At 38.6% G+C, this 12,074-nt stretch overlaps 1 long non-coding RNA gene across 7 annotated transcripts; it reads right to left on the reverse strand.

Moving 5' to 3' along the window:
- Nucleotides 1-5,857: 5,857 nt before the first annotated feature.
- On the reverse strand, nucleotides 5,858-9,634 carry LOC130744656 (uncharacterized). Of its 7 annotated transcripts, none has more exons than XR_009021506.1 (8): nucleotides 8,967-9,634; nucleotides 8,481-8,548; nucleotides 7,848-8,019; nucleotides 7,634-7,767; nucleotides 7,495-7,545; nucleotides 7,161-7,255; nucleotides 6,357-6,430; nucleotides 5,858-6,049 (listed from the first exon to the last, which is right to left on the reverse strand). It is a non-coding gene; the product is annotated as an uncharacterized LOC130744656 (long non-coding RNA). The 7 variants fall into 7 exon arrangements; XR_009021503.1 differs by having other exon boundaries at nucleotides 8,821-9,634; XR_009021505.1 differs by having other exon boundaries at nucleotides 8,682-9,634.
- Between the last annotated feature and the right edge of the window lie 2,440 nt (nucleotides 9,635-12,074).

Below are 12,074 nucleotides of genomic sequence, written 5' to 3' on the forward strand. Positions count from 1 at the left end.
TTTCAGTGGAGCTATCAAGGATATCTGCAACATAGATAATCTTGTCCTTAGGTACCCACTTTCTGGGTCCTCTCTTGTTAGTTACCCCAGAGGTTCTGATCACCTTGGGTGTCTCAACATGATATTTTAAAGGAATATTTGCATGATATTTAGTCATAGAGAAAGATCCCTTTTTAAGAGGGTTTTTAGCAGCTTTAGCAGGTACAGGATCAGGCAATATGATAACAGAGGGAACAAAGCATTCATATAAGGATTTAGCTTTAGACACAGAGGGCTCATTTCTAATTGGTTTAGAATAGCCAATGCCATGCATTCCATTTCTGCTTACGCCATAGATCATTGAAGCCATTAAGCTTCTATCCACGCTTTTAGCTAGGAATCTTTGAAAAGACTTTTCATACTTAGATTCATTTCTACAATCAGAGGCATCACAAGCAACTATTTCTTCTAACTTAGCAATCTGGTTCTTAAGCACAGAGTTAGAATTTACCAAAGCATGATTATCATTTTTCAAATCAGAAATAATTTTCTCATGTTCAGAAGGAGTCTTGGAAACAGCAGATAAGTTCTTTTTCAGCTTCTTATGCTTAGACAATAAGGAGTTATACTTATCCATAATATCAGACAATGCATGTTTCAGTTCAGAGGTAGAGAAAGAAGCGAATACCTCATTTTCATCGTCTGAGTTAGGATCTCCTTCTGATTCTGAGTCAGAGTCAACAGCTTCCTTTGACTCTGCTTCCTTGTCTTTGACAATAGCCATGAGTCCTTGGACTTCACCATCAGAGTCAACATCCTCTGACTCTGATTCATCAAATGTCACCATCAGACTCTTCTTCGTCTTGAAGTGCTTCTTTGGCTTCTTGTCCTTCTTCAATTTTGGATAGTCACTTTTGTAGTGCCCTGATTCTTTGCACTCAAAGCATGTGACTTCCTTAAGCGAGGACTTCTTCTGACCTGAGGATTCAGACTTTCCTCTTGCCTTTCCAGAGCCTTTGGATTTGCTCTGCCTGTGCTTCCAGATTCGGTTGAGTCTCTTGGAGATCAGAGTCAGCTCATCTTCATCAGAATCTTCTGATGCTTCTTCAGATTCCTCTTCTTCAGCTTGAAGAGCTTTTGACTTCTCAACCTTAGCCTTTTCAGATTTGGATTTCAAGGCTATGGACTTTTTCCTCAGATCTTGCATCTCTGAGCGCTTCAGCTCATGGCATTTCAAAATGCTGATGAGTTCTTCTAAACTCATATTCTCAACGTCTCTCGTGAGCTCTATTGAAGTCACCAAAGGCATCCAACTTTCAGGAAGACACCTGATGACCCTTATGACATGATCTTTTGTTGTGTAGCTCTTGTTGAGAGGTCGTATGCCAGCTACAAGCAACTGAAATCTGGAGAACATTTCTTCAATGGACTCATTTGGCTCCATGATGAAGGATTCATACTTTTGGATCAAAGACAATGCCTTTGATTCTTTGACTTTCTTGTTTCCTTCATGAGACATCTTCAGAGATTCGAAAATGCCTTTTGCAAACTCACGATCTGTAATCTTCTGGTACTCTTCATAGGAAATAGCACTTAGAAGAATTGCTCTTGCTTTGTGATGTTGTGAGTACAACTTATTTTGATCTGCAGTCATCTCTGACCTTGGGATCTTCTTGCCAACTGCATCAACTGGACGCTCGTAGCCAACCACAATAATATCCCAGAGATCTGCATCGAAACCCAGAAAGAAACTTTCCAGTCTATCTTTCCAATATTCGAACATTTGACCGTCGAACATAGGAGGCTTTGCATTGTAACCATCTCTTTGAGTTTCACTGGTGGTGGCAGCCATTGTTTTTCACACCGGCCCGGATCACTGAACTTGCGCTCTGATACCAATTGAAGGTATGAAAAACGGTAGAAAGGGGGGGTTTGAATAACGTTTTCAGTATAAAACTTCCACCTTAAAGATTTTGACAAATCTTTTGAGAACTTAAGTGCTAAAGATAAGAGATAGAAAAGCACACAAGGATTTTATCCTGGTTCACTTGATAAATCACTCAAGCTACTCCAGTCCACCCGTTAAGGTGATTTCTTCCTTCTTAGAATGAAGGCAATCCACTAATCAGGTAAGAGTTACAACTGCACTTGAAACCTACAAGTGACTAACAATTACACTGACTTAGCTCACACTAAGATTCACTCTCTTAGTCTTCTCTAGGATCCGATCAACCTTGATCTCCTAAAGGAACTAAACAAACTGTTTATCAAAGAATTGTTTACAAGAGATTTGCTTCTAAAAAGCTAATAGTAAACTCAATGAATTTCAGATGAAAGAAAACTTAGAAGAATTTGAATATGTCTTGCGTATTTGAATGCTTCTTCTTCTAGCCGTTTCTTTCAGTCTTCAGCCTCTTTATATACTCCAAGGATTAGGGTTGAGCAATGCATGGGAAATGCTACCGTTGGAGGGCAGTTCTGGAAAATCCAGCTTCTGCTGTGGCTGAGAACGTTAGGTAGGTCGTCAGGAAGGTACAATTGCTTTTGTACTTGGATAGCGACGCGACCTTTAAACCTAGGAGACTTCTGATCAGGGGAATGCTTCATATTGGAACTTGTGAAGCCGGTTGATCAGAGTCAGAGGGAAAGCACAGATCCTCTGACCATTGTATCTTCTGATTATGAACTCAGAGGGAAGAACATGGCCTTCAGAGTTTCTTGCTTCTAGACTTCAGAGTTTCCACTATTCAGCTTCTGGATCTTCAGAGTCTTCTACACCATCAGAACATCTGAACCTTCAGTGTTTCTTGGTTATCAGACTTTCTGGATCTTCAGAACTTCTAGTGACTGAGTCCTCATCAGAGTTTGTATAACTTCAGAACTTCTGAAGCTTTTCCACTGTTCATACTGAACATGGTGAATGCGAAAGCGTTGCTTGGGTCACTCTTTATACACAGTGCTTCTGATTTGTGTGAGATTGAGTTGAGGTCAGAGCCTGTAAATAGCACACTCAGAAAAACACGTTAGAGTACCACAATTGTTCATATCAAAAGGTTAACTTGTAATCATCAAAACATAGAGTTGTACTACTAGATCAAAACTTGATCTTACATCCCTCTCTTGTCATACTGCAAACCATACTCCGACAGCTCCATTGACCACGTGACGAGCCTTCCCGATAAGTCTGGCTTCTGCAACACCTGCCTTAAAGGTAGATCAGTTCTACCTTAACCTGAAAGCTCTGGAAGTAAGGCCTTAGGCGTCTAGCGGTCACGAGCACAGCGAGCGCCGCCTTCTCAATCTTCTGGTACCTGATTTCCGCACCCTGAAGTGTGTGGCTCACAAAGAAGAGTATTTTTTGTTCGCTTTCCGCCTCTTGGAGAATTACTGAGTTGATCGCATGGTCGCTAACAGAGAAATACAGATGTAAGGGGAGGCCTTGGACAGGTTTTGACAGAACTGGCGGTGCAGACAGCAGTTCCTTGAGGCGATTGAAAGCTTCCTCGCATTCTGGACTCCACTTGAAAACCGCATTTTTCTTAAGGCACTTAAAAAACGGAGCTGACTTGTCACCCGAGTGAGGTAGAAATCTGGAAAGGGCCGCAATCCGCCTTGTTAGGCGCTGCACCTCTTTCACACTGCCTGGGCTCTTCATTTCCTGAATTGCTTTGCATTTATCCGGGTTGATCTCAATTCCTCTCGATGTTATCATGAAGCCTAGAAACTTTCCTCCTTGTATACCAAAAGAGCACTTTTCTGGATTGAGTCTCATGTTGTGCTTTCCAAGCCTACCAAAAGCTTCCAGCAAATCTTCATGATGATTCGCTCTCAGGACGGACTTTACGATCATGTCATCCACGTAGACCTCCATGTTTCTTCCTACCTGATCTGCGAAGACCCTGTCCATGAGCCGTTGATATGTCGCCCCAGCATTCTTCAAACCAAATGGCATTGTCTAATAACAGTAATTCGCCCTGGCGGTCATGAAGGTCGTTTTGTCCTCGTCCGACGAGTTCATTTTGATCTGGTGGTAACCTGAGTAGGCATCCATCAGGCTCAGCAATTCATTGTCGGACGCCCCGTCCACTAGTTTGTCTATACTCGGCAAGGGGTAAGAATCCTTTAGGCATGCCTTGTTAAGATCTGTGTAGTCTACGCACATACGCCATTTTCCGTTTGCCTTCTTTACCATTACCACGTTCGCCAACCTTGTGGGATATTTGATTTCTCGGATAAATTCTACCGCCAATAATTTGTTTACCTCTTGCTGAACGACCTTCTCTGTAACACCCCGATTTCGGTGGCATCACTTTAGTAACCAAAAGATAATAAAGCGGAAAACATGAGTATTTTTTTTCGATTTGTTTAAATAATTAAACGAAAGACTTAATGAAGTAAAGGCTCTACGACAGAAGACAATATAACTAATGTACAACATATATTTACAGCCCCCGCTGTAAGTAGTGAACCACGTCACGAGTATCCTCCAGTGACGGGAAGTAACCGAAAGTAGCGCCCGAAGGCAATATGTACAAACCAAAGTGAAAGGTCAAGTGTTCGCAACACAGTCCTCCAAAAACGAGAATAAGTCAGCCCAAACGGCCTAAACAAGACCTCCTAGTCCAACCAACTCTCTGTGATTTCCATAAAGAAAACCACACAAAAAGCTATCGGTCAGGAAACTACCCTGTCCCAAAATGAAACATGTCGGTCAGAGCTATGACTCTACTCCTACACTAATCCTGTCTAGAGGAGTTCACACCAGCACTCACAACTACATGCTAGCGTGATCATCATCCGAATCAGAATCCAGAACGAGTAGGTCAAGGTACACAACCCTTCCCCCTCTCGCTACTGCGACACGCTCCTGTGCTGGTCTCTCGGGTTTAGAACCCGAGCCAAGGTCATCAATGATAGCAACAATGGGTGAGCTAGACTCTGAAGAAGTCACTCCCACAGGCTCCTCCTCCGAGGGGTCCTCATCATCCGAAGATGACGGTGGTGGTGGTGCTCCTACACCGGGTCCGCAGTGCACGCCGGGTGGCAGGTTGAAGCTGACTGTACATCTCCTCAAAACTCCTTCCGTCAAGTGTCCCAAGCTGTCGACACGGTCCTCCATAATCCTCCCCGAGTAAGTCGCTCGGTGGCCAGCGGGGTCGACCACCCATGAGTCGGGGTCCTCCTGATCAAGTATCTCAAATCTAGTCCCCCCCGAAGGGTGGACCATCGTGAACCAATCCGCCAAACACATCTGACAGAAGGCGTAGTCCGCCAAAGCACACACAGAAGACGCGAGGGTCAACTCCAAAGAATTACATAAGTAATAATTCCAGTAGATACAGTTTAAGGGATAGCTACTTAGGCTTAGAAGTTAGTGATAGCATCATAAAATTGTATATTTCCCAATGAATATAAATGACAATAATAACAATTAACATGCATCAAGTAAGATTAACAAGTATAAATCACATTCGGCAACTAAATCAATATGCATGTTGCATGAATGAGATGACGAGGAACAAGATGCAATCCGGAGGGATGGGCATCAACGAGTCAGCCCTAACATCAGCCACGGTGGGACCATTTCTGCTCGCGTGTCTCTTATACCAAATAAAAGGTAGTCAGATCAGCAGTAAACCCCGAAGGTCTGCCATTTCCGTTTGCTACTAAGTAAAGAGTGAACTTAATTAACTCCATAGTAATTTTTTTTTTATTTACCTTTGTCAGAATCTGAATAAATATACTAAAGTAATTTGTTGTATTTGATGGAAATAATATATGATGAAAATTATGGAAATAATCATTTTTTTTATGCATCATAATGTAATAAGGAAATAATGTTCATGTAACGAAAATTGGTCTATGAAATAGAATCTGATGAAGCAAAATAAAATAAATATCATCATTATTTAAGGTTAGGATTGATTCTAAAAAGGGGTACCATTGTTGGAAATTTAAAGAATATAAATGGGGCCTAAGCATGATTTGGGGGGATGGACAAATGGAATTAAGGGGGCGTATTTACTTCCTTAGCTCTTCGAAGATCGTCATAAACTTGAATCCTTGTTCCCTGCAAAGTTAAACAACATAAACTCATAGTTACTTATAAGACATAAATGGCCTCCTCAATCTGCAATATTTATACCAGTTAACAAAGAAAAAAACATTCAGTAACCTTATATTCATATAAAAAGAACAGAATGACCCCTACATCTCTCTCATTAACCTTCACATGATGAGGGCAATTATTTCCTCAAAATATGGCTCATCACGACCCCATATTAATCCACATATGGACTTACCCAACAATGGAATACATAAAGGGGGATTGGAAAGGTTCTGATTTTTCAATAAGGGGAAAACTACAACATACTTACATATTATAGAAAATTAGGAATGGCAAAAGTTGGAAGTTGGATTGCTATCAATGGCTTGCCCCCATTTATGCAATCTGCAGCCAAAAAAAATGGGAATTTAAATGAATCATGCTCTCTCAATGGCTTGCTTCTCTAACCTCTTTTATGCTCAAGCTCTCTCATGGAATACCCCAAATGTCCTTCTCTATGTACCAACCATTATGCACTTCACCTAAAACTCATGCATCCTTCAAATTTTCAAAAGAAACACCATTTATTAAAATAATGGCAGAATTGTAGATTCAAATATATATACATAATGGCAGGTAGTCTTGTTCATAGAGAAAGACTATTTGTTCCAATAGTCTACTTCAAATAATTGCCATGTACTCTTTTTGTCAACATTACATTTAATATTGGTCTTAAAGTGGGAATAGCAATAATTAGGGAGGAAGGGGAGATAACTATACAAATACCATCACATATTTAGCAATAGAGTAACTCTATTGAGACACATATATACAGAACATTAGCAGGTTTAGTGAAATGGTGTTTCAACCTAAAACAAACTCAGCACTCAACTCTTTTTTATAAGAATCATATATTTTTATATTCAGAATATTAGCAGGAGGTACTTTACACCATGGAAACTACAAACCATACACATGTATAATCATTACATGTGTATTATCTTATGACAGAGATAATCATTTTAAAGATGATCGAATAAGAACTTGGGGTCATTAGATACTTGATTATTCATATCACATTGCTCTCAACAATTAAAGGAGATGGGTAATGAATTTCTGGTGAATTGCTTCTTACCTTACATGAAACACCAAACACTCTTTGAGGGATATATACTGAATGATTAAACATTACTCAAAGGTGAACATTCTCCTTGACCATGATTTCTTGAACTGCAGAACATAATTGAAAGGTTTTCATGTCAAAAAAATCTAGTAAGAAAATAAAACAGGAAAACAGATCAAACATAAAAACCACTGAATACAGAAGAAGTAAGCATTCAAAACATCATAAAAATAGCTGAGTTTAGCTCAAATCAGCCACATAATAAATACTAAGAAAGGTAACCCAAACTTGGGAACAAATCAGGAAAGAAAATAAATGGCAAGAGGATGTATCGTGTAGAAGAGACCTTTTCATATGGCTTTTACTTTAAGAGCCTTGCTCAAATAAATCTCTTCTCCTGCAGTAGGCCATGACATAGAAGTGCACATAAGTGGAAAATCTCATTTAAAAGTAATTGAAGCATTTTAATGGAGAGAAACAATTACCTACATCCAAGCCACCTGGTGCTTAAGTTCAAATTAGTATTTTTTTCCTGTGAACCTCAAATAGTTCATCAAGACCAACATCTACAACACCGATATTGGAGTTGGTGAAATCAGCATCAAATCAGGTACCTCATCTTCAAAATCCAAAATTGATCAACAACAGAATTAGGTTAAGGCTAAATTAAATGGAATTAGGGTCAGATTCAAAACTTACCACCATAAGGATTGAAGAAGAGGCAGAGACGAAAAATGGTTCAAAGCTGCATTCACTTCTAAGGTAGGACACGACCAGAAACGAATCACCTTCACAACAACACTGCCAGAGCAAACGCCATCTAGAAAAGTGACTCTGCTAACTGGAATATGTTTAAGACCACTATTTACACCTGAATAACATGTATATCATTAATCAATAGTCAATTTATGTTGAGTAAAATACCAGTTCACCAATTTGATGTTCCCAGCCGACTTCCAATGTATCAATTTAAAACTTAAAAAAACTAAATTCTGAAGCAAAAGCCAAGAAAATGGGGGAAAAACATATGAAAATATAGAGAAAATTTTCACAAAGTTGCAGCCTTAAAGTTGTTAGTAGGGAAGAACTCAAAATTATCCAAAGACTAAGATGTCATTTTAAGTTTTGTTTTGATCTTGAAACTGTAACAGCAATAGTAAATAAGAAATTTCAATGAAAAAATTATTTAAATTTAAAATCATAGATCAATCCCTAAACCTCATGAAACTGAAGAACATGAAACTGAAGAATGTATAGATGTTTGGTCAAGAAGCAAAAAGAAGAAATAATAGAACAAAAAGTGCAGATAACAGTGGCAGGTTCAAGACAAACCTTGCAGAAAAATGGTGAACCGTGCATGCCCAAGAGGCTCAGAACCCAATATCCAAAATAATCAACAACTGAAATAGGATAAGCCAAAATCAAATATTTTTACTACCTAATCAGCTCAGAACACACGCAAAAATGAAAACAAAAAACTGAAATATATTCTGTGTTAAGAAAAACATTATAGGAAATTGAAGCCAAGTTTACTCATCAACATGAACTAATTTGTATTCCAAGGAGCTGGTGAATTCATATCAAAACCTAATGCATAACAGGTTTCACATATATATTTCAATTTTTAGAACCATAAAAATAAAACCAAAATTTAAAATGGAAATAGAAAGACCTGGAAAATTGTAGATGTATCAATTAATCCAAAAGTGGGAATGCACACATGTAATTGGCCAAAATAAAGATAATGGGGGCGGTGGTATTGGAAAGGAGGAGATATGAGAGAGAGAGAGAGACAAATAATGAGGCATTGGAAACAACCTTGATATATTGAAGATTTTAATTGAAATTAGGATAAATTTGAAATCATGGGTTGATGGAAAGAGAGAGAAGCATGGGAATAATATTTGGGGAGAGAGAAGAGTTCAAAAAAATATTGGGGAGAGAGAAGCCACATTGGTGAAAAGGAGGAGAGATGAGAGAGACGAATTCATTAAATGTAATGTGAATGAGATATTGGGAGAGAGAAAATGAATGAAAGGATGGAGGAATAAATCTGAATATAATAATCTAAATTAGACACGTGTCGTGTTGTGGTGCAAACGAAAGAGAATAAAATATTGTAAAATATTCAGGAGCTGAGGTTTTTGATAATGGCATGCTTGGAATGTTACTGCTTTAATATATATATATAGATATATATAGATATATAGATTAGGGCCCGTTTGGATTGGCGTTTCGGAGGCCAAACGTGCGTTGCAATCAACGTGAATTATCAGTGTTTTTTTAAACGCACAAACGCTCATATGCATCATAATCAAGTTTTTCTGGAATCGATAAATTTGAGCTTTGGCGTTGAGCGTTGGGCATTTGGGGCTGATTTTTCACTTTCACTATTTCACCACTCGTTCGATCCGTGCTTTGGCGGCTGCCGTTCACGCCGTTGACGACCCCTGCTCAAATCTGTGCCACTCCGTTCGTCGTTCAGCTCCGCCGTTCGCGCTCAACCTTCTACCGGGTTGCCGTTCTTGCTCATTCTTTCCCATGGAACTGGTGTGCCGTTGACGGACCTCTGGTGTTGATTTTCTCAGTTCGCACCTCGCTCACCTATTTGTTTCTTCTCAGATCCATGTATCTCGCATGCTGATTTTTTTATTGTTTTTATGAAATGGATTCATTCTCTGTTCGTTTTCGTAATTTTTTATGCTATCTTTTATTATTTTGTTTTTGAATAAAGCTGTTGCTATTTGTTTTTAGTCAAAACATATGACAAGATTCATTAATTTTGACATTCATTAATTTCTTTAATTCAACCTAATGCGTAAGGGTAATGCCATTTTTTTATTATAATTCCAAACGTGAGTTTGATTCATTTTATCTAAACAATATTCATTTTTTTCACAATCACGTTTGTTACAGATCATCTAAACATAAATCATGTTTACTAAAACACAATTATACTAAAATCATATTATCTGAAATCACGTTAATTCAAACACCACGTTTCTAACGGAATGCCAAACAGACACTTAGTGAATAAAATCAGAGTTTCAATTCTCCACTTTTCTTTCTTTCACATTTAAGAATTGCAAAATACTTGAAGGTATGAAAAACGGTAGAAAGGGGGGGGGTTTGAATAACGTTTTCAGAATAAAACTTCCACCTTAAAGATTTTAACAAATCTTTCGAGAACAAAGTGCTTAAGATGAGAGATAGAAAAGCACACAAGGATTTTATCCTGGTTCACTTGATGAATCACTCAAGCTAATCCAGTCCACCCGTTAAGGTGATTTCTTCCTTCTTAGAATGAAGGCAATCCACTAATCAGGTAAATGTTACAACTGCACTTGAAACCTACAAGTGACTAACAATACACTGACTTAGCTCACACTAAGATTCACTCTCTTAGTCTTCTCTAGGATCCGATCAAACTTGATCTCCTAAAGGTAACTAAACAACTGTTTAATAAAGAATGTTTACAAAGAATTTGCTTCTGAAAAGCTAATAGTAAACACAATGAATTTAGATGAAAGAATGCTTAGAAGGTTTGAATATAGCTTGCGCGTGTGAGATTCTTCCAACCACATCTTTCAATCTTCAGCCTCTATTTATACTCCAAGGATTAGGGTTTGAACGCTGCATGGGAATGCTACCGTTGGAGGGAAGTTCTGTAAATTCCATCTTCTGCTGTGGCTGAGAATGTTAGATAGGTCGTCACGATAGTACATTTGATTTTGTACTTTGGAAAGTGACTTGACCTTTAACCTAGTAGACTTCTGATCAGGGGAATGCTTCATGTTGGAACTTGTGAAGCTTGTTGATCAGAGTCAGAGGGAAGCAGAGATCCTCTGACCGTTGTACCTTCTGATCTTCACTTCAGAGGATCAGTACATGGTCTTCAGAGCCAGTTGCTTCTGGACTTCAGAGTCTTCACTCTTCAGCTTCTGGATCTTCAGAGTCTTCTACACTATCAGAACTTCTGAGCCTTCAGATGTTCTGGGTTGTCGGAACGTCTGGACCATCAGAGCTTCGAGTGAGCTAAGTCCTTATCAGATCTTGAAATACTTCAGATCTTCTGAAGCTTTTCTACTTTTCAGACTGAACATAGAGATTGCGAAAGCGTTGTTTGGGTCACTCTTTAAGCACAGTGCTTCTGATTTGTGTGAGATAAAATAGAGGTCAGAGCCTGTAAATAGCACACTCAGAAAAACACGTTAGAGTACCATAATTGTTCATACTAAAATGTTAACTTGTAATCATCAAAACATAGAGTTGTACTACTCGATCAAAACTTGATCTTACAATACTATCAGAGAAACAGAGTTGGTAGATTGGAAGTCTTGGAGGTGCTGCGGGAGCGGTTTCCTTGTTCTGTTCATTTATTAGAGTTTTAAATTATAAAATTAATGATGTCTTTATTTCTCATAATTATATATCAAGTTCTTATTTTTTTTAATGGTAAGCTTTATTGAAAGAGAAATTAAGAGGCCATAAAGGTAATTACATCAGAGTCAATAAGCGTAGCACAATTCGGAGGAACCTCCTCAATCCACACAGAATTTGGATACTGGGAGGAGTTCTTGGCCAAGTGTGCTAAGTTCAAACGCTAATCATATCGTCTATCAGGTTTTGAATGATAACAATTTTCAAGAGTGTAAGTGTTGTGATTAAATATAATATGTGAATTGTATTTAAGGAAATCACACTTATATCCCTCAGGTTGACTCGTCGACAAGAAGACAAAGAAGAGCCTGGTTAAAGTAGCAAGACTATGCAAGAAGTCAACCCAGTCAAGTGCAAGCAAGGACAAAGCAACAAGGACAGGCGACACAAGCTAAAGAAGTCAAACATGCATCATCGTCTATGCAAAGAAGGTCAAAGAAAGAGTCAAAGCATCAAGGCAGACTATACAAGCAAAGGAACGTCATA

Source organism: Lotus japonicus, chromosome 3 (assembly GCF_012489685.1).
Source record: "Lotus japonicus ecotype B-129 chromosome 3, LjGifu_v1.2".
In the NCBI taxonomy this organism is placed as follows: Eukaryota; Viridiplantae; Streptophyta; class Magnoliopsida; order Fabales; family Fabaceae; genus Lotus; species Lotus japonicus.